The sequence below is a fragment of the Eulemur rufifrons genome, chromosome 19, assembly GCF_041146395.1.
Source record: "Eulemur rufifrons isolate Redbay chromosome 19, OSU_ERuf_1, whole genome shotgun sequence".
Taxonomy (NCBI): Eukaryota; Metazoa; Chordata; class Mammalia; order Primates; family Lemuridae; genus Eulemur; species Eulemur rufifrons.
The window spans coordinates 23418365-23442590 of NC_091001.1; the positions used below are offsets into that span (position 1 = coordinate 23418365).

The 24226-nt window shown below is 36.1% G+C and overlaps 1 protein-coding gene across 4 annotated transcripts in view; it reads left to right on the forward strand.

Annotated features, from left to right (window-relative positions):
- Positions 1–24226, forward strand: part of KCNIP4 (potassium voltage-gated channel interacting protein 4) — a 1112575-nt gene that overhangs the window by 580139 nt on the left and 508210 nt on the right. The gene's annotated exons all lie outside the window — the stretch shown is intronic.

Sequence of the window (24226 nt, forward strand, 5' to 3'; positions counted from 1 at the left end):
TCTAATTTTACTTATCAAGTTCTCGGAGGGCAGAAAAAGGAAAAGCAAAAACATCATGGTTTATAAACAAAAGTAAATTGGAAAGAGAGCAACCGATTTATGGTCAGAGGAAGTGTGTTCTAACTCCAGCAATTACTAACTGTGGGTCCTTAGGGCATGATATTTAAGCTTTCAATTTTCTCAGGTGAGGAATAGTAGCAATGTTTTACTGAGAATTAAAGGAAATGATGTGAAAAACTTTGTATAGTCTAAAGTATATTTTTCCTATACCATATATATCTCATATATATGCTAAAGTGTATATATATGCTAAAGTACATTTTTCCTATACTATATATATATGCTGAACATTCATTTTTCCTAGGTGATGAGTCAGTCTTTAAACTCTTTTCCATATCCTTCTTCACCTTTGAAATAGGATGCTCTTTTCCCAGCATGCCAAGGACCCCACCTTCCTAGATCTGTCCTTCTGGGGAGTCCTCCCTCTACACTTTGGAATCACCACTCTCATCTCCTGTCCTCCTACCCCCTGCCTAGCCTTAGCTAGTTTTTACAGGGGAAAATCAGTTTTGCAAGTATATCTCCAATATTCAACTTAGGTGTATGGCTTTTCTGAATTTTTGTTTCTGATTGGTGTGGAGCAGGTGAGGAAAACAGCCCTTGAATATTAGTGGAAGAGAAAAAAAGCACAAAGAAAACAATGTGATTAATATTACCAAATGCACCTTGTTGAGTGTACATCTTGCATTCTGCACAATGTTAAGTTTGAAGTGACAAGTCGGTCAATTACTGAAAGCAGTTGGAGATATCAAGCTACAGATTAGGTTAATGATCAAAGAAGATTGTGGATTTGGTGCTGAACTGTAGTGATAACAGAAACCGTGAAGGAAGACAAGGCTAACAAAGAATGACCAAAGAGTTGATGATCAAGAATTGAATCATATACCCTAGGATTGGTCAGGAAGAAGGAAGAAGCCCAGGTTATTGTGACTAAATTAATTGTTTGAAGAAGGATATGTTGTCATCATGTTATACTCTACTTACTGGTCTTTTGGGTGCCAATAGTTTGCACATATAGGAATGCAGTAAGGATTGTTAATGAAAGGAAGCAATTTTAAATGGCATTTTAAACTTGATTAGCATCTCTTTTAAGTTGTTTATTTATCTGAAAACACTTTTACCTAATGATACCAAAATGCATGTGCTTTATCCATGTGTGTGCACAATTACTTATCAAGTATATGGAAGGGGGTCAGTGTGAGATGGTGTCACTTTAAGTTATTCTCTGCTTATGTAAGGGAAGCAAATAGAGTTAGAATTGTCAAAGTGTCATTTAGAACTGGTATTAGATTCATAGCCTTCCATAACAAACTGGGTGGCTTAAAATAGCAGAAATTTATTCTCTCATAGTTCCGGAGTCTAGAAGTCTAAAATAAATGTGTCTGCAGGGTCATATTCCCTCTGAAGGCTCCAGACAAGAATTCTTCCTTGCCTCTTCCTAGCTTCTAGTAGTTGTTGGCAATCCTTTGTGTTCCTTGGCTGGAAGCTACATCACTCCAAACCCTGTCTCAGTTGTCATATGGCCTTCTTCCCACTATGTGTCTTTACACGGTCTTATAGGCACACCAGTCCTTGATTTAGAGCCCACTCTAATCCAGTTTGACCTCCTATTAACTAATTACACCTGCAAACACCTAATTTCCAAATAAGATCACATTTTGAGGTTCTAGGTGGACATGAATTTTTGAGGATGCTAATCAACATATTACAGAGCCTTTTATCTTCTGTCTGCACCTGTAATAAAGATAACGTAATACATGGAGCTGGCCTTATTGAGGCGAATATGATGAAACCACTCAATGCTTCTTTCCACTGAAGCTTCAGTTCCCACCAATACACATAACCATTAAGTCTCACGCTAGTCTGCACCCTTTTCTGTGTATTTGAGACATTGCGTGAAAAAACGGTAATACATATTTTCTTTTCTAAGAGTCGAATGTTTTTCTGGTTGCATCTTGGCAGGGTGTATACTGTTTACAGACAGAATTCTGAAATCTTTCTCACCTTTAGATGCCCTTAGAAGACATGTATGATGACGAATCTCAGTGGCAGGTACATCGCAGTCTTGCACCATAGTATAACTGCTGCTTTGAGATCCTGCCAAGTTATTATTCTGTGCATACCAGAACAAACCAGAGATAATATAAATCAAGTTCTGTTCTTTCAAGTGCAACAAATTTGAATTTAAGTAACAGATGGCTTCAAATAGTTTTCTAAGATCAGATCTGAAAGAATAATTAGAAGGAATAATCTGGTTAATACTGATAAGATTTTGAAATGTAAATGGGCTGTTTTTAAATGAGAAGGAATTAATTTAAAAAAATCTGCCAACAGGTGAGATCTTGGAAAGTTTTAGCAAGTCATAAATCTGTAAAGAAGAGTTATGGTTAAAAAAATAATTATTTTGCATGGACCCACCCAAAATTTTCTCCATAATTCACTGAGTAGGGAGAAAAGAAAAGGTGATTAACATTTCCTTTTTATTCATAAATAAAGAACAAAAATGGGTAGTAAGTAGGCTCTCTTGGAGACTCAGTTTTCTCTTTAAAAACGGGGAAAGTAATGCTTAGAGTGTAGAGTGATGACTGATTCGAGGGGCTCATGTGAGATAACTTATACAGAAGAATGCAGAAAGCACACAGAACTAGATATATACAAAATAATTGAGCAATTGATGAGAATGAGAGTACAACAAGGCCGGACGAACCTGTAGAATATTATGAAAAATGGCAAAGGGTTGTTTATATCATCAACCCTGTTAATTCATGAGCATCAGTTATGTAATTCAAATTCTCCATATGTCCTCAGAGATATTCTATTGGCATATCAACCTCAACATATACAAAATGCAACTTCTTATCTTCCTTCCTATGACTGGTTTTGCCTCTTGTTTCCTCATTGCTTTTCATGGTAGCAGAAATTCAGCCAAGCTTGAAATCTTGTTATGAAGTAAAATTAGGCTGGGTGAAATCTTGGGGAGATATTCAAGCTTTCATCCATGGTTCCTGAAAAATAATCTTTAATTATTATTTATCTCTACTATGCCTCTCTTCTTCTCTAACCTATCCCCCTCTGTCCATCCCCACTTCTGATTACATATGTAGTTAGATCTCAAAACGCCTGAGCAATCCTGCCTGAGACGTGACTGCAGAGTTAGCCCGCGGGCCTTACAAGAAACTTGTTCCATGGCTTCATTTTAAAGTGGAAATAAAATGACCATCTGCTTTATTTACAAAAGTGATTCCAAACTGCTTTTGGGGAATTTATAAATCAAATTATCAACAAAATGATGAAGATTTACTTCACTCTGACATAGTATTATACAAACCTCAGTATATCTCTCTCTGCTCTCCAGCGCTTACCTAAGGACCCTTTGCCCCAGCCACACCCTCCTCCTCCGTTTGCCCTCTTCACTGTTTTCTTCCAGGTCTCTACTCAGTATTCTTCCTCTCTCTGAACTTCCTTTCCTCAGTGAGTTCTTGAACATGGCATTTATGCCATCCTAGAGAAGCTGCTCCAAACTGCTTTAATGAAACATTTCCAGTTTCTCTCTCTCCCCAATTTAGATCCTGGGTCCTAAATTCTAATATCTTTCATGTATGTATTTTTGTCTGGCATTAAGGTTATTTACATGTGTGTTGCTTTTCCTACTAGCTTGCAAACCAGTAGGTTTGCAGCATAGAGTTAAATAAGATTGCAGGTGAAAGGGGCATGATAAGTGTTCTTGCCCAGCCCTTAACATTATGGATTAAGAAACTGAGGCTTGAAGAGGTTAAGGGTTATGGTTCCACAGATGGTAGCAGTGAGGTCTTGATATTCACTTCCTCCAATTCCAGCATATTTCCACTACATCTCACTCTGAATTCCATACAGAACCAAACACAGAGGTATATTCAGAGTAGATAGTCAATGGGTGTTTGTTAAATTTTACTTTTAAAAATCAAGTTGTTGACTGGAAAAAAATTAAAGTGTCTAACAGTACTGAGTTTTGGGAAGCTATGGAGAAAGGTGAATTTTATACCCTGGTGGGTGGAAATGAAAACTGGTGCAAACACTTTGGAGAAAAATCTAGCAGTAATTAGTAAAGATGAGGATGTCAATTTCCCACACTCTGGAAATTTTATTCCTAGGTAAATAGTCTAGAGAAATCCCTCGATAAATACACAAAGGAGATAGATACAAGAATGTTGACAGCTAAAGTGTTTGTGGTAGCAAAATACTGGATATCACTTAATATACATCAATAGGAAATAGAATTATTTAATTGTAGTTTATTGAAAAATGTAATGTTTTGCCATGTGAATATTGAAGTAGAACTCACATATCAATATGGATAAAAACAACAAACATGATATTAAGTGAATATAGCAAATTGATAAATAATACATATAGTGCGGTATCATTTATACAAATATTTAAACTGGCAAAACAATATTATATATTACTTAAGGAAACATATCTATGCAAAAATCTATAAATGTATGTGAGGAGATGGTCATGCTCAAATGCAGGAAGGTGTTTGGGTAAGGACAGAGGTAGTTGATGACAGGTAGATGTGATTAAGGAGAGGGACATTTAAGCTCCAGAGCACTGGTCATCAATTATTTTAAAGCTCTGTGATTTGTACATGCATGCTCATTCTATTATCCTTTATACCCTTTACTATATGTTAAATATTTTATAATAAGTCTTGAAAATTAATTTTAGAAATTAGCTATGTCACTACCTGGGAGAGCAATTCCAAGGGGAAATATCCAAATATGCTCTGGGTAATGTCAGACTAAAGGAAAGAAATGTATAACCACTGACATGACTGTTTTGAAGGTAGTGGTAGTTACTTGGATTTATACTTTTTACAATGTTTGATAAAACAATCCACCCTATTCTTTTATAGTAATGTTTTTTTTTATGCACAATTAACTCTGAATGAAATAACTGTCATAGCAAAATATGGTCAGAGAAATATTATGATACACAAAAACTCAAAAGCAAAACAGAGATATAGAGTGCCAACTTGTAAATCCGGGATTCTGTATACAATAGGAGGGTATCCAAATGCTTTCTATATCATTCTTTTTGTGATTGGCACTTGCTTCCCACTTAATGCATGCTCAGAAAATGCCAGAGGCAAGAGAGATAATTCGTTGATTGCATTTTTTGTTTTTTTAATAAATTTTTAGTTACCAAGAATATTTTTTGAGGTAGAAGACAGTTCAGAGAACATCTAGTTCCTGCCTTTAGTTCACTATAAAGATGCCTAGATGCGGCGAGGCATAGTTTTCTCCCAAGATCACATGGAGATTTAGGGAAAAAAGAGCAGAGACAACTGCCATGTGTTTTTCCCCACTTCGTTGTGTAAGCTGCTTTGATGAAAACTTGCCAATTTCTCCCTCTCTCCTATTTAGATCCTGTGTAAGCTGACCGCTCAGTAATTACTAAGTAATTACTGGTGAGTTGGAATCAGAACTCTATCCTCACTCCCAACAAGTTGCACTGGGGTCTTTCAGGGACACATCTTTCATATAAAATGAGAAAGGAGAACTCCTCTGAATGTACTGAAGAGAAGTAAAAAACACATGTCTAGAAAAAGACTTGTACACAAATGTTTGTAGCAGCATTATAAGTACACTGATAGAATGGAATACTATTTTGTAACAAAAGTGAAATGATACTTGCTATCACAGATTGAACCTTCACATCATGAAATGTGAAATAAACGAGACCCAAAAAATCACAAATTGTATAACGCAACATCCAGAAAAGGCAAACCTATAGAGACATAAAGTAGACTAGTGGTTGCCTGGGGCTGGGGGTGTGAAGGAAAGTGACTAAATGGCTAAGAGGGACCTTTTGGGAGTGATGAAAACATTCCAATGTTAGATTTGAGTGATGGTTGTGCAACTCTGTAAATTTGATAAAAGTCATTCAGTTGTACAATTAAATAGGTGAATTTTATGCTATGCAAACTATACCTTAAAAAGCTGTTTAAAAATTGGGGAAGGGGTGCAGTTTGTTCCTAAAAGACCCAAGGTTATTTAACTCCATCCACTCTGCCAGTCACCATTTTCCTCTGCTTATACTTTAATTCTCAAGACCCAGAATATCTTAAACTTATCCCCCTTGGGACATATTATTCTATAACCAAAATTAACATTATTTTTTATCTTACTACATAGTGGGCATTTTACTGGTTTTGACTCTTTTTTCTGTTAAACTAGTTTAATTATCTCTATGACATGGTGCTAGGTATGATAGTAATGGAAAACTATCATATTAAAAATGGACACAGTTAAATTGTGATTCTCTTTTTTTTTGAGATCATAAGGCTTTTACATATTTATTTTTTTATTTCAAAATATTAAGGTGGTACAAATGTTTTTGTTACATAGATAACTTTTGTAATGCTTGAGTCAGGGATATTAGTGTGCCTTTCACCTGAATAGTGTTCATTGTACACCTTAGATAGGTTTTTGTCCCTCCTCTTCTCTCCCTTCCCTCTTCTTTATTTCCAATGGCTTTTACTTCCTTCTGTGCCCAGGTATGTCCATTGGTTAGTTCCAACTTCTTAGAGAGTACATGTGGTGTTTCCATTCTTGAGATACTTCACATAGGATAACGGTCTCCAGTTCCATTCAAATTGCTGCAAAAGTCATTAATTCATAAAATCCCTAGACCACATAGACTTACAGCAGAATTCTACAAGACCTACAAAGAAGAACGGGTGCCCATACTAGAGAAATTATTCCATAATATTGAGAAGGAGGGAATCCTCCCCAACTCATTCTATGAAGCCAGTATTACCTTGATACCAAAGCCAGGAAAGGACACATCAAAAAAAAAAAAAAAAAAGAAAAAAAAAGAAAAAGAAAAAGAAAACTGCAGACCAATATCCCTTATGAATATAGAGGCAACAATCCTCAATAAAAAACTAGCAAATTGAATTCAACAGCACATAAAAAAAAAAATAATTCAATATGACCAAGTGGGTTTCATCCCAGGGATGCAAGAATGGTTCAACATACAGAAATCAATAAATATGATTAACCACATAAATAGAAGTAAAAACAAAGATGATATGATCATTGCAATAGATGCAGAAAACCCATTTGACAAAATCCAGTACCCCTTCATGATAAAAACCGTCAACACACTTGGCATAAAAGGAACATATCTCAAAATTATAAAAGCCATATGTGCTAAGCCCAGAGCCAACATCATGTTTACTGAATGGGGAAAAGTTGAAAGCATTCCCCCTAAGAACTGGAACAAGACAAGTGTGCCCACTGTCACTACTTTTATTCAACATAGTACTGGAAATCATAAATTGAGCAATAAGACAAGAGAAACAAATAAAAGATATCCAAATTGGAAAAGCAGAGGTCAAACTATCACTGACAATATGATCTTATATCTAGAGTATCCCAAAGTCTCCACCAAGAGACTCCTGAAATTGATAATTAAATTCAGTGAAGTCTCAGGTTACAAAATCAATGTACACAAATCAGTAGTATTTCTATATACCAATAACAGTCAAACCGAGTTTAATCAAAAACTCAAAATCATTCACAACAGCTATAAAGAAAATAAAATACTTAGGATTTCACTTAACCAAGAAGGTGAAAGATCTGTACAAGGAGAACTACAAAACACTGAGGAAAGAAATCTCAGATGACACAAATGGAAAAACCCATCGTGTTCATGTCAATTTTGCCTTTTTATTTATCACCACAACTCCGTGAGATAGATGTTATTATTAACCCTATTTTAATGGCAAGGAAACTGAGTAATTCATTCAATGTCACACAGCTTGTACAAAGCTGAGGAGAGACTTGAACCCTTGATTTCCAGAGTCTGAGCTCTCAACCATTATGCCATTGCCTGCCTATTAGGTGTTCTACGAATGTCTGTTGGAAAAAAGAAAGATGAGTTATTGTAACTGCTTTCCTTAACTGGCTTTGCAAAAGACAGTGGGCACTTGGATTAAGAACACTTTCTGTCACAATGTTAGTACATTTAGAAAAATAATACCTTTATTATTTCCTGTAATTTATTTCTAAAGTGATAAAGTATTGGTATAAAATTTCCCAAGGTCTTTGGACTGAGTTATTAAAGAACAACAGAAGATTGCTTTTTGGCCACCAGCCATGAGCTTTATCAACAGGAACATCCATCCTCTCTCTTTAACACATCTTTAATTTACTGTGGCAGATTTATGTAGTAGATTTTTATCGATGAGTTTTTGTGGTTGTTGCTTCCAACGAGAAAATGCCAGTATGTGCTGTTATGGGTTTATTTCTTTTCCTTGATTTTTTTTTCTTTTTAATATACCTTGTGGATCAAAATTTTATGATTAAATTGCAGCAAGGGGTAGAAACTATTTATAAATAAAACAATGGTTTTGATAGAGTATAGTGAAAAAAAGCAAGGAACTCAGATTCACTTTAGGAATTTAGGTTAACATCTAAAAAAATATACTGAAACTTTGAGAAACTTGTGTATCTCATGGTTAAATGGGAATAATGCTATGTACCTTATAATGTTATTATGAATATTAAAGGTATATGAATGTGTATATATATGTAATTGCAGGGAATAGTTGCTCAATCAATAGTTTCTCAGAGTTTATTTATTTTTAATTATTTTGTTTATTGCATTTCTTAGTCAACACATATTTTTTAAGTACATTGATCCTTACTGGTCCCTGATGACAAAATGGTTTGCAAGGGAAATAGAGTTTTTGCCTGAAAAAAAAAATTATATTGTAGGGAGGAAGACAAGCAAGACAAAAATAATGAGAAATTTTATTAAAGAAAAATTACCAATTATGTTAAAAATTAAGAAGCAATCAAACACGATGATGAAAAAAACTGAAAAATTTTTCAGTCTCTCTGAGGAAATAATCTTTGAACAGAGACCAAAATATTAAGAAGAAATCAACAATGAAAAGACCGAGGGGAAAGAGCATTTCAGGAAGAAAGGATAGCTTGTGCAAAGACTCGGAGCAGGTAAAGAACTTGGTGTATTGTAGGCACTCAAAGGAAATCATTAAGGCTGGAACATCATAAGAACTATTAGAGAGGTAGGCAGTGCTTGATAAGCCATAAAAAGAATTTGGAATTTTATTCTAAATAAAATGGAAAGCCACTGGATGGTATTAGGAATAGGAAGATACAGTCAGAACACACTTTAAGCAATCTTTTTGCATTGAAAGTAGCAAGAGTAGAAATAAGGAGGACAGCTCCATCCAGGATAATACAAGAGGTATTAGTTCACCATTTTTTTATGGCTGAATATTACTCCATGGTGTACATATACAACATTCTTCTAAGTGAAATGTCACAAGAATGGAAAAACAAGCACCATATGTACTCACCATTAAATTGGTATTAAGTGGTCAACACTTATGTGCATATATGGAAGTAACAGTCATCGGGTGTTGGGCAGGTGGGAGCGGGAGGAGGAGATGGATAAATTCACACCTAACAGCATCTATGCATATTGTCTGGGTGTCGGGCATGCTGGTAGCTCTGACTCAGACAGTGGAAAGGCAATATATGTAACCAAAGCATTTGTACCCCTGTGATAGTCTGAAAAAAATAAAATAAAATAAATAAAACATATGTAAGTATCATTAAAAAAAGAAATGAGGAGGACAGATAGGAAGTTGTTTCAGTACTAAAGACAAGAAGATGTGGGGATCTCTGCTAATGTAATACATGACAGGAAATGGAAAGAAGGAGTTGATTTATTTTGGATAAAGACTTAACAGGGCTTGGTAAGGGTTGATTGAAAGTGGAGGTGGAAAAGGTGAAGTCAAGACCACGTCAAGGTTACTGTGCTTGGGTTTCTGACTTGAGATATTAGATGATGCCATATACAGAGACAGTGAGGATTGAAGACAGGTTAGAGGGTAGAATTGAGATTTCTCTTTTGGACATATTGTGTTTGAGACATCTTTGAACTAATCCGCTAGAGGTGACTGACACTGAGATGGATATGAAATTTGGAGTGCAAGGACTTCTGAGCTGGAGATATAAATTTGGAGTGATTACCATAAAAAATTTAAAGTTGAATGGCCCTAGGTGAATGATGGAGGTCTTCTAACAATAAACAATCAGAATCCTTGGATTCATCTCCTGATAATGTACAATATTAGCTAACTTATAGTATCCACTATATCTGGTAGCAACAGAGTTACATATAAATACTACATGGGTTTCTCAATATGTCATCTTTTAGGGAATGAAGCAATCAAATTTGTTTTTAATCATTCCACTTTTATTTAAATAAACCGGCCTGGATTAACACTAGCTTTTAAAACTTTAGAGGTCTATGGAATCACTTGGTTTGGGCTTGCTTCTAGATAATACTATTACACTGAAAGATGATGATTTTGTACTAAATCTTGTACATACAGATACATATATATATATATATATATATATATATATATTTGTCTATACACACACATATACCCCACAGAGTATTACTCAGCCACAAAAAGAATGAAATAATGTCTTTTTCAGGCACTTAGGTGGAACTGGAAATCATTATTCTAAGTGAAGTATCTCAGCAATGGAACAGCAAACACCACATGTTCTGACTAATAAGTGAGAGCTAAACAGTGGGTACATATAGGCACAAAGAGATAGAAAGGACACTGGAAACCAAGAAGATGGGAGTGGAGTGGGTAGCAGGGTATAAGGGGTAAAAACTCACCCATCAAATACAGTGGACACTATCCTTGTGATGGGCATACTGAAAGTCCTGACTTTGCATTATACAATGTATCTATTGTAATAAAAACATTTGTGGCCACTCAATATTTTGAAACTTAAAAAATAAATAAAATATTTTGTTGAAATGTCTGTACTATTCAATATTGTAGATATAACTTGCCCAACCACTCCTTATTGATAGAAATTTACTATTTTCTTTAGTTTATCATCAAATAAATACTAAAATAATTATCATTTTCTGTACAAAAAAGAGAAAGACTGGATAAATCTCTAATGGTTAGGACATATTTCATGAAAAACCTGACATTTATATGGAATTATGAATAATGAACTAGGAAAACAGGGTAAGAGAAAGAACTTCATGAAGGAGACAGATACGTAAGGTTGAGAAAGTGAAACAGCATGAGAAATATCATGTGGCTAAATTGAATATTGACTGCAGCACTTAGCATAAGGCTTGACACATATCAGGCACTCAATAAATATATGTTGAATGAATGAATGAACTTCTGAATGAATGAGCCAAACAATTTTGCTTACTTAATACATTTTATTGGGCACCAACATCTGGACAAAGGAAGTAGGAGACGGGCTCCTTGTACACAGATTTTATGTTATCAATGTTAGATACAAAATATATACTTGGCTTAGAAATTCCTAGAGACAATATCAACAAGTACTTGATAGAACTGTAAAAGTTTACGTGTTTGTGTATTTGAGAGACAGAGAGAGAAAGAGTGGGCAGAGGGGGCAGGAGGGAGAAAGGCAAGGAAGGAAGATACAAAATAATTTTCAAAAATCATCTTTAGGGAAATTTCATAAAAGCATTAAAGGAAATTGCTCTAAGGTGACACAATGCATAAGCTGTCTGCACAACAGAAACTATGAACTTTTAGGATCAGGGAGGAAGATTGGTACCTGAATATTGATTTTAGCCCACAGAGCAGGAAACAAAGTTGGGAATAGGAAATCAAAATGAGAGACTGAATCAGCTAAGGAAGAAGAAGATACAATGTCTTACACATGAACCAGGGCAGATTATCAGGAACTGGAAAACAGAGAAGTCAGTAGAAGAATGGTTCACAGGAATAGATCAGTAGATAATCTGATTTAATTTCAGTGCCTGGTTCAGGTTGTCTTTAAAGGGACGGGTTTTAGCTTTCTGAACCAGCCACACAGCATCTGAAAGGTATAGTTGAGTCCTTCCAGAAGCAATGGGCAAAGCACGGCTAAGAGAAAAGAAGCTCTTTTCAAAAAGTAACAAAAGAAATGGGAGGAAGTAAAGACACTGCTGAAGCTAGAGTGGGGAGAGTCTTCTAAAATTCATTGGCAAAAGGTAATCATTCACCTGAGGTAGGGTTGAGCAAGTTCAATGGCAACTTTACGTTTGAAGAGGAAGCTTTAAAGCTCATTATTCTTTGAAGACATCGCATTTTTGTTGAAAACCATTCATGTGGAATGCTTTATGAGGTTTCAATTAGATTTGCCCAGGATTAAATGTGAAATTATTCCTTATTTTCTCTTTGAGAGAATTAATATGTAATGCTTTTCTTAACCTTGCAATCTGGCAAAATGAATGTCATCACTAATTTATCCAGTTTATTGTTGTATAAAAGTGGATAGTGCAACTGTTTAATTCCTGGAATTCATATAATCAGAATTCTGTAGCCATAAATGTTATTATCTATAGTTCTTCTAACTTTGATTCCATTGTATTTCTTATGGTCATCTCTTCAAAAGAATAATTCACAGCAGTATTCCTAAGATTCTAAAACTTGTTCGGATTCACCAGTTTTTGTAACATATCCATGCTGATCAATTTTATCCTATAAGGTGACAACTGCTAAAACTGTGCATTTAAAGGAAATGATTCTGCTCCCTAGCTTTGTCCTAATCAAATATTCCATGATGCCTCTGTTGCAATTATGATTAGTTTCCAAAGAGTAGACATGCTCTTGAACGCTATTGAACATTTAAATTATCTATTAGATGATTTATGAAATGTTAATAATAGTCCTCATATAATTAGATGTATTAGCCTCAAGAGTAAGGCATGCTTTAGCTTATGTAGCCTGAATACTTTTTTTTTTAATGAGTTCTCCTACACTGAAGAAGGGAAACTTTCTAATATGTAAGTTGTGATATTAACATCCTACTTGAGGAGGACTTGAACTCATCTCAGTATTTATTGACATACTAGTAGACCTGAAAAAGTGTGGAATTGAAATTTTGCAGTTGTATTTATACCACCTTCCTCAACATATATTAGTTATTTTGCTAATAATGCTTCCTTATCATAGTTACCCTAGTCTATGATACGCTTCTATAAATTTTATACCAGCATGGTATAAAATGCCCTCTGGTATAATGTTCCCTCTTCTTGCAGTATTCTTCCTTGTTGGCCTGTAAAACTCTTATTCATTCTTCAAAACCCAGGTTGGGCCTCAACTCCTTTGAAAAGTCTTTCTTAATAAAACTTCAGGCCCACTGTCAGCAGCATTAAGCCTTTCCTCATCTGCATTCCATAGCACCGTATGCCTTTCCCTAAACCGTTATTCATATTGCTTTGTAACTGTGTGTTCAAAAGTTTCCCTCACTAGACTGTGGAGTTCTTGAGAGCTCTGATCCCATCTCATTCTTTTTTATATACTAATGACTAACACAAGTTCTGGTGCATAATATATACTCTGTAAATATTAGCTGAATAAAATATGTTGGAAAGAAAATCTCAGATTGCTATTTAAACCTTGATTTACATGCTTTCTCATGCCTTTATATCTTGCCTCTCAATAAAATTATAAGTTCAGTAAGTACAGGAACTGTGTCTACTATTTCTCTCTGTCCTCTTGGGAGCACACAAAACAATATTCTTTTTAATCTTTCAGGTAATCAAATACTGTATATTCATTGTTGCTCTATTTATCAGTCAGCATACTGTCAGATAAGACATGAAGTGATTATGTATATTGTTTCACATGAGTTTAGCATTTATTGAAATTATGTAGATGTTAGGTTCATTTTTTGTTTTTACAAGACTGAGGAAACCTAGTGTATAGTTGTGATGATTTAAGTATTAATGAAAGCAATGATGCTTTGTTCTCAAGACATGTTGTTTTTTAATGTGGTCATAGTTGGCTCATACATAATTCAACAGTTGATGAAAATATGGCAACGCCTCATCAACTCATGGCCAAAAGTCACTGGAGATTCTTATTGGATCTCAAGTATGGCATCAATTCCCTTCAACTCAATTCAGCACATATTGAGTGATTACTACATTGGACATTGGACATTACTATATATTGGACAAGTTGCTAAGTGTTAGGTAAAATGAAAAGACTTAAGACAGAAGACTGAAATTTTATTCATTCCTGGCTATTTCTCTTATAGATAATTTAGGTTAAATTACTTAACTTCTTTGACATCAGATTTTTTTTTTATTTCAGCTTATTATGGGGGGTACAAAAGTTCAGGTTACATACGTTGCCCATGTACCACCTATCCCCCCAAGTCAGAGTTCCAGGCATGTCCATTCCCCAGACAGTGCACATTGCACTCATCATGTAGGTATACACCCATCCCCTCCCCCACCCCCACCTCAGTCTGATATCCGATTGGTATCAGTGGGGGGAGGGGCGGGGGCAGGACATCAGATTTTTAATCTGTGAAACAGAAGATACGAATCTCAATCACATAAAAGGTTATAAAAGAAACAAGCCCGGTACAGTGTTTGGTATCTAGTTGGCTCTCAACAAGCATTAAACCTCTGCTTCACCTAAAAGAAGAGCCCCTTTTCACCATCTCACCATGTATATAGTAGAAGAAGGAAACATGAAGGTCTCCTTAAGAAGACAGGTGCCAGCTACAAAGAAACAATGGGAATATAGGTTGTTTTCCAGATGTCCTTATGTTAATAGTGTTATTATGTGCTGGATTTTTAAGGGAAAATGCATGCCAGGACAGTATTATAATTCAGTTTCAATTATAGTAACTGTTATGTACAGTAGGCTAGCCAAAGGTTGATGAGTAGCCTGTGCCCAGGCTCTGGATTTAATAGCAGTAATGGCTTTGCAAGGCCACTTCTGCTCCCATTACTGTCCCCTCCTGATTTGTGGCAACCTTCTCCCCCGAGGTAGGGTATTGGTGCCATCTCCTTAACTGGCTCAGGTTTCTGGGCAAATGTTCATTCTTTCTGAGAACTGCCAGCACTCTATTTCTTATATTTCATTTAAAGTACAGTGGGACAATACACTGTTGCCCCTTTCTTTCTTTCCTTCCTATGTCTTCTCTCTTTCTCTCTCTTCTTCCTTCCCTCCTTCTTTCTTCCTTTACTTTCTTCTTTCTCATACTCCTGTTCTTTTTATTCTTCTCCCTTTCTTCCCCCTCTTCCTCCTCCTCCTTATCCTTCTTCTTATGTGTTGTGTTGCTACCCACTTAATGAATGAATCCCCTTTCCAAAAGTCCTCTTCATATTGTCTACAGTTTAATATTTTATTCTGTTTTATTCTTGCCAGTTCTATAATATCTAGTGTTGTACTTAGAAGTCTTTTCTACTACCTGTGTTTACATCTTCCCAATATTTGTAAAGATGTAAATCCTTACCTTATTCCCTGGCTGTCACTTCGCCAGGTAATAGGCATTTATCTCCTTTAATCTGGCCTCATAAATCAAATCTTTATTTTCCCTATCATTTCTTTTAACATTCTCTAAATGGTTTTTAATTTGTCTGCATCTTTCTGAAATGAAAGTACCTCAGACTAAATGCAAGAATTCAAGGCTGAAACCTTGCTCGCTACATTTTGCCATTCTTTCTTTCTGAACAATCACTTTGTAACAAGTAAGTGTAGCACACGGTTCTTTATCTTGCCAATTGATTGCTTTGCAAATTCAAGTAGATGAAAAAGTGTATTTTTTCCAGGAGTCAGGAGAACAAGTGTTTAAACACAGATTTACTACTATTCATGACATTTAAACTTAAGTTCTATGTGACTAACTCTCCTTATGTCTAACACTGTCACCTCTCATGAATAGGGCCCAGAGGGGGGTCAGGCAAGCAAAGCCTACAGTAGGCACTTGCATGACTCTGAGAATAAGCACCACCTTGCATTTTGCATCTCAGATGCCTCACTAATATAGTACAATAAATGTGAAAATGCTCTGAAAAATGTGAAGACACAAATATAAGGTCTTGCCATCATTGTTCTTTACCAGTTTAACTCAACACAACTCATTAATGGTACAATTACTATACACTTGGAGCTTTCCTTTGCCAAATTTTTCTCCAGCATCCCCTCAGCTCACTCTTTCAAGTTTCCCAGTGCCCAGAGTGTGCCAGTCCCTGCCTACCCAAGCACCAAGGCCAGAACAACTAAGCCAGTAAACCATTAAGACACAGACATTATTTCTTTATCATGCCATCAAAATTTAGTCATTTACATGCCTATTCCCTCATAACTTTGCTTATCTGCTCCCTTGGTAATAACACGCTTATCAAATGAAATTGCTTCTGCTGTCGTGTCTGTAGGAAGGACCAGTTTAATGTGTAATCCACTTCCGATCTCAAATTTGCAGTTTCATTAAGGTTCTCTCTAGACATGATGCTTTATTCTCCAAGTGCTCTAATACATGGTTTAGAAAACTTTTCCAATCATGAGCTACAAAGAAAAATACATTTTTTATCATCACCCAGAACATACACAAAAACACAAATAAATATAACTGAAAAACAAGGATTTCACAAAATAATGTTCTTTCTTTGTGCAAAGCACTCACCTATTCCATTTTATCCTTTTTTTCTTTTATTTCTCTTTTTTTAAATTTTCTTTTTCTTTTTCTTTTATATTCAATACTGCTTACCATGAGCCTATGATGTTGGTTTTGCTATCCATCAGTGCGACACAACCAGCTTTGGAAAGAAAAAAAAAAAATCACTCTAAAAGATTGTTATTTAGCAGAACTGAGCTGATGAGCTGATTGTTGTAGGAAAGTTTTTAACTGATGTCTGTGTGCATATGTGTGTGTCTGTGTGCATCTGGGTAGGGCGATTGGAGAAAATATTGCATGGACTTGAGTATGGGTAAAAGGGAGTTCACCTTGGTAGGGAGAGGATTGTCCAGTGTGCACTGATATTTAACAGTTTCCTAGGTAATCCAAGAATCAGAGGAATTCAGCAGATGTAATGGGGAGATTAGATAGATAGATAGATAGATAGATAGAGGTACATGCAGGAGAAGGCAGCCTCCAAAGATCCAGGGAGTCAGTAGCATTAGAAAAGTTTCTAAGGAAAACGGAGAATCCTGGTGATTGAGATGCAGGTACTTGGGGTAAGCTATGGGCATAGCTATTGGGGGGAAACTAGTTATAAGCACTGAGGCACAAGTTCACAACAAGGCTGCGGGCAAGGTTCATTCCATGCTATTTCATGTGTCTCTTGATTTGTTGCTCCTTAAGTCCATTCTGACTGCGTATATGATTTGTCCAACTACCTGCCGATTGCAACCAGACAATCAAAGCTGTAGCACAACCAGCATGATCAAGCAGCACCTGGTAGATCTTGGGAAGCAGACAGGTCTTGGCGTCTTCAGATTCATCCTTGCCATTTCCCTCTTCTTGCCTGTGCATAGAGCAGGCTCTAACTACCACAACAGAATTTTCACCTTCCTGAATGAATTTTAATGTATGTTTTCCTGACTTATTTCATAAGTTCCCTTTTCAAATTGCCCTGATACATTGTCTACTTAGGGTTGTACCTTATTCTTCACAGGTGTGCACAGCCATTATCAATTTAATAAAATTCTAGACGTCATTTTTTTAACAGGAAGGATTATATTGCCTTTCCTCCACAGCTTGTTTATAGCTTAAATATAATTCCTTCTTAAACAATTTCTTATAGAACATCTCTTTATGTCTCTGATGTCCAGAAAAGATAGATGCCTGAGACGGTTTTTTACCTAACCTTGTAAAATCACAGGATTAAATTCATGAAGAGCAAATAATCTTCTCTCTATGCTCTGGCTCTTTAACAAATGAATCTCAAATTTATGTATAAATTTGCAGTTACTAAGACACATATCAAAAAAGCACTACAAAAGCAACAGGATTTTAGAATGAGAAAAAACCAAGTACTGTGTCTTTTCTCCTCCACCATTTGGTGGTACAATAGTGACAAAGTACTTAAATACACAATGCATAATTCTCAAACACTATAAAAGTAAATAACTGATAAAATATATAGAAAAATGACCTTTTCAAAATCCCATTTCAAACTTTTAAAGTCAGGAGCTTAAGTGAATGCTGAATCTAAGCATTTCAAATGCTGAACCTAACTTTTCCAAATAGAATAGAATTGTAGAGGCTCATTTCTACCCTGGGTAGCAAGAAATTAATTATTAGGATTGCTTTGACTCAGAGTGATGCTGTGAACTTCTAATTATTCCAGGTAATATAGGTAAGGGTAGGACATAATTGAAATTCAATGATAACACGAAACGCTTATTCTAACCATGGATTTCAACCTCCTTCCCTAGCAAACTTTCACATAAGCTAATGGAAATAGCTAAGTTGCTTGTATGTCATTTTACCTGTCTTTCTTGCATGTCTCCCTTGCATGTCTCCCTTTTTGATGAAGCTATTTATAAGAAGTAAAGTAGCAATTATCAAAATGTGATTAGAAGAGGTGCTATGTCTTTGTGTTGGATAAAGCTTGAGTTATTTTTTATGCTAATGGTGGTGGGATTACTTGTGGACTCTAGGATCTCTCTGTGCCATGCACATGGAAACCATGTGCAGGTAGAACCTTGGCCAGCTGCTTCAGGCTTTGGGAGTACACGGTCGTTGCTGGTCAGCCAGATGTGACACTCTTGGTGAAATGAGAGGGAGAAAGCTTCACTCTATGTGAAGCTTAGGCAGCTGCCAAGGTGCTCATCACCTCGTCAGGGTACACAAGGCATTTACCACTGTAGCTACACCACATTTTCAGAGAAGCTTGCTAACAAGGATATGGCTCTAAAAATGTCATCCATTCTCACTCTCACAAACTCTGTGGAGGTTTGGAGTTTTGAGCCTGATGGCAACCAGCTGTGGACTAGAAAAGACAGGGAAGGATAACTTATAAATATAATTTAGAGACAGTTCTTAAAAGGGGAGTTCCAAGATCTTTCAGCAAGTCCAACATAAGTGGAACCATCGCATAATTTCCCAACATGATCTCTCTGAATGGTAGCAGAACCATTGAGACACACAAGTTCTGAGGGTAAATACACACACTTATTTTCTGCTCTTTATACCACACCTTGTCAATTGATGTATATCATAGTGTTTGATTATTGACCAGGTTGTTGAAATTATCTAATTGGTAATTAAAAAACAAACAAACAACAAAAAATACCCTGGCTGATGTAAATACATATTTACCTATTAGATTTCCTCCATGAATTTTTAACATTTTTTCTCCAAAAGGAAGCTATGGAGAAATGATTAAGGTGTTTTTAGGATACTGAATATCAAATATATATATATATTTATGATTTTATATTAATCAAAATGATTTCTATATTCATTAGACAGAATGTGTTGGCTACATTTATGTTAAAATTATTAAGGATTTAAGAAGTATGGAAAAGGGATAGGTGGCCAGTGAATTGACAGTTCGATCAAATCCAAAATATTGTCAAAAGGATTTGATATACTTAATAATTCAGACCAGAAATCAAGTTTGCCTCCTGCTAATGACAAGAGTTTGTATCCCACAAGAACACTGACCCACCTTTCCAGTATCTCTTGAATGGCCACCCAGGAAGTGTGAAGGCCAGCACAGCCCATGAAAACAAACTGATGTTACCTGTGAGAATACCAGGTATTCTGGGTTCCTAAGTAAATGGAAGATGTAAAATTCGGAGCCAGCTATTCTCAGCACAGAAGCTGACTTCTGTAATGTTGGTTTAATAATTTGGGAGGCTGCATCAGTCAGTGGGGTAGTGGATAGTAAATTATTTCAATAAAATAAATTTGGATATTCAATACAGGAAGCACATACTAGAAAATGGGAGGGAAAGCATAATTTTGCACATTAGTGATTGTCTTAGAACACTCTGGATGGTCTTAGATTGTTCTAGATTGTCTTAAAATCACTCTGGATTTTCCAGTTCAAATAGCTATTTTGTTGGTTAATAAATGTACTTACTATCAAACTGGCTCTTAACATAGCTCCCTTTCCACACATTACTGCCATCAGGTTTCAAGTTCCCAGGTTGCCAATGGTCTCACTTTTCTTGAACAAAAGTGACACAAATGAAACTCTTTTATACCAAGGTGTTAGTGATTAATGTTTTCTGCCCTTTAAGTTATTTTCAGGGCACCTGGAATACTTAACATGAAAAATTAAATCTTTAACGGTGGAGTTTTAGACATGGTGATGCTTTGTGGAAGGGTTAAGCACCTGACTTCAATCTCGCTTGTGCCCTGCAGATACCATGCTATTAGTTTCTTTTTTATTTCCTTCTTCCCTTCCATCCCTTCTTCATTTACTGCAACATTTACTGGTCAACTAATATATTTCAGGTACATGGATAAATACTGACGGTAGAAAGACAGTAAGATACAGCCTCTCCTCCCAAGGACTCATGGTTTTGGAGAGGAGACAGTATGTCCACCAGTTCATAAATCTTGAAGGGATCACAGTTGAGATAAGTAACAGGCAGAAAGAAAAATGGGATCAGTCTTGTCTGGTTGGAAGTGGGGCTCATGACAAACTCCATTCAAGTGGAAACGTTTAAGCTGATTCTTAAATGATGGGTAAGAATTTCTTGGAAGGAAAAGGAAGCAGTTGGAGAAATCAGCCTGGCACTCATCATGCCTTGAACACAGAGTGTGAGGACAGACTGTCAGAAGATAAGGCTGGAGAGTGCCTCAGTAAGTTGGGAGGGGTTTTATATGCCTTGCTATAATTTTTGAATTTCAGTGTGTGGTCAGTGAGATATCACTGTAAATTGAAGCTGGGAAATTGCATGTTTCTGTCACTCTGACAACAATGTATACTGAGGGTAGATCAGAGGGGAAGAGAGGTTTAGCAGAGTTGTAAGAGCCATGTATTGAGTGTGCCATAGGCCAGACATGGCACTAGATTCTGAATATACCTTGAGAACAGAATAACCATAACACCCGCTTCCTTCTAATTATAACAATAACAACAGTAACATCTACTTATTGCTTATTTGGTACCATTCAAGTGTTTGACATATTTTAATGACAGTTGACCCTTGAAGGATGTAGGTGTTAGGGGTACTTTACACACACAGTAAAACATCCATGTATAACTTTTGATTCCCCCAAAACTTAACTGCCAATAGATCATTGTTGATCAGAAGCCTGACAAGTAACATAGTCAATTAAAACATATTTTATATGTTATGTGTATTATATATTGTATTCTAGCAATAAAGTAAGCTAGACAAAAGTGTTACTGAGAAAATCATAAGGAAAAGAACATATATGTTCTATTCATTAAGTAGAAGTGGATCATTATGAAGATGTTCATTTTTGTTGTCTTCACACTGAGTAGGCTGAGGAGGAGGAGGAGGAGGAACAGGAGAGGATGGTTTTGCTGTCTCAGGGGTGGCAAAGGTGGAGAAAAGTCCATGTGTAAGTGGACCTGTGGAGTTCAAACCTGTGTTGCTCAAGGATTAGCTGTATTTCAATTAAATGACAACTCTGAGATATTATTACTGTCTGTATTTTATAGGTAATGCAACTAGGCTAAGAGATGGTATCTGCCCAAATCTGTGTAGCTTTGTGGTAAGCACCAAGTTAGGATTTATAGCCAGGCAGTATTTCACTGATCTACTGTGGTGGAAGCAAAGGGATATTCATAACATTAGCCATGACCATAGTGGGAACAGAGCCAGACCACAAAAAAAAAATTCCAACAAGAAGCAAGAAGAAATAAAAACAGAAGTACAGAAAGAATCTGTTCTAAAATGAATGGAACCTGAGAGCTATAGTGTTAGAGTCTCAAACGTGCTGCTCCTCACCTTTTCTAGATAGTTCTCTCTGCTTTATACATGTCAAGGGATGATGCCAGTCAGTCAATGTGCCATTTCATGCCAGAGTGGGCAACCAGAGTGCTGCTGTAGTGTTTTCTAACCATTCGCCTCCCCTCATTGGCGGGAGTGGTTGATGGATGGCTTACACTCCAGAAAGTCACATCTTTCTGTTGGCTTCTGTGTATTCAGTAGCCAAATGTCCTGTATGCTTTGCTTCCTCCAAGATTTAATTTGGAAAAAAAAAAAAAAAAAAAAAGCATAAAACAAAAAACTGTCCTTCAGCCTCCCACAAGCACAGGACACCTGGCATGCCACTCACAACTTAGAGCAGAAACTTGCTGTGATAAGCAGAATTCTAAAATGGTCCTCAAGATTTTACCCCCTGGTGTGGACACCTTACATAAGCGCTTTCCTTTGAATGTGAGTAAAACTTGCAAATATGATAGGCTATATCCACAACCACAATTATGGCACCCTAAATGGGAGAAAAGATTTTGTAGATGTAATTAGGGTCCCTAAGCAGTTGACTTTGAGTTGATCAAAAGGGATGCTAATCTAGTAATCCCTGAGAAGAGGTCAGAGAGGTTGGAAGCACAGAAGACATTCCCCTGCTAGCACTGAAGGAGCAACCTGCCAGGCTGCGGAGAGGGCACGGCACCAAGTGCAACTTCTAAAAGTTGAGAGTGTTCCCTATTCAATAGCTTGCAAGAAAACAGGGTCCTCAGTCATACAACCACAAGGAAATGAATCCTTTGAACATCCTGGGATCTCGAATGAGAAACCAGAGCTTGAAGCATGATCATAGCCCCAGCCTATGCCTTGATTTAAGCCTGAATAGAAGACTCCACTAACCCACATGCAGACTCCTCATGAATAGAAACTGTGAAATAATTACATCTGTGCCATTCTAAGTCGCTCAGTTTGTGGTGATTTGCTATGCAACAGTAGAAAACTATTATGCAATAATACCACAGTTCAGAGAAGAGCCATCCTGAGTTGTCAAGCCAGCAGTTCATACTTGACTGGCTGATGACCCCTCAAAAGAGTTTTACTCTGATCATGGCTCTATGTATAATAAATTTAACATAGCATGCCCTCAGTTATCCGTAAAAGTTAATCTTTAATTTTTGCAGCTACTTTGTTATTCAATGAGTTATGTTTTTATTACACGGATGATAACTTTTTTTTCAGTGTGGTCCTACTAACTGCATGTCTTGTGTGTGTTTTTCAAATAAAACATTGTTTAATTATTATTTACAACTCAGTACTAGCATGAAATAATTATCATGGCTATTATATTAAAATATTCCTGTTGAAAATCAAGGTTATTAACAAGTGATTAAGTTTACAGTTGTTAGTAATTAAACTGAAAGTATAAGTAGCATGAATAATTGTCGTGGTGATGTATAGTACTTTTACATTTTGTATTTCTTTGGTGCAATAATGTAATAGAATAAACAAATTTTAATACTCTATTACAGTGAGGAAGTACAACATGTCAGCTATAATGAGGAATAATTTGTTGGCAGGAACAATATTTGGAATGAAATCTGGCTAAATATATATCTGCAACTAAGATTTCCATTAAGCAGGGCTAAAATCTGTAGAAATATCCCCTGGGTTTAATGATCACATAAATAATCCTGTTTCAATTATTTGAGTCTTACATGAGTTCATAATAAATGAATTATGCATCAGACAACTTTGTGTCCTTTGTTACTTTTATAGTATTGATTTAGATAAAGATTAGCCCTAGGGAGTAATGAGGAAGGGCTCCATGTGGCTGCTGTTTTGTTTTTTATTAGATCTCAAACTGAAATATCTACTTTATCTAAATCAGCTTCACACTTCCGAACATTTGTATCCATCAATTGCTATTTACTTCACTTAGCTTGCTTATTAAGACAGCTGTACATCAGTGTTGTCCCTCACTTAAGTGATTACATTTGAAGCTAAAAGGAGAATCTCCAGGGATAGATGCAACCTGGGAGATAGGAAACGAAGAAATGCAGAAAAGTGTAGAATGGTTCACAGCCCTCTATCTCTACTTAACTTTGTATCTGAAACTCACTGGTAAAAGAAAGTTTACCAGTGTCACGAATGCAAGAAATGAATCATCAAGGAATGCTTTAAACTTGGAATAGAAACTTATCTATTATCAAATGATTTTGAAATTTGTTACTTCTATGAGGAAAAAAATAAATTTTCTGGAGAAGTTTGAGAAACTGATGGAGCACCTATGTTTCCTTAACCATGTTGAGTTTGCAAAATGTGTGACTCTCAGATAGTTTTTGATAAGCTGGGAGAATGTCTCCCTGGAGGCTACGTTCCTCACATGGGTGAGGGCATTTGAGCAGATTAGTGTAGTGTTTCTCACAGTGTGGCTCA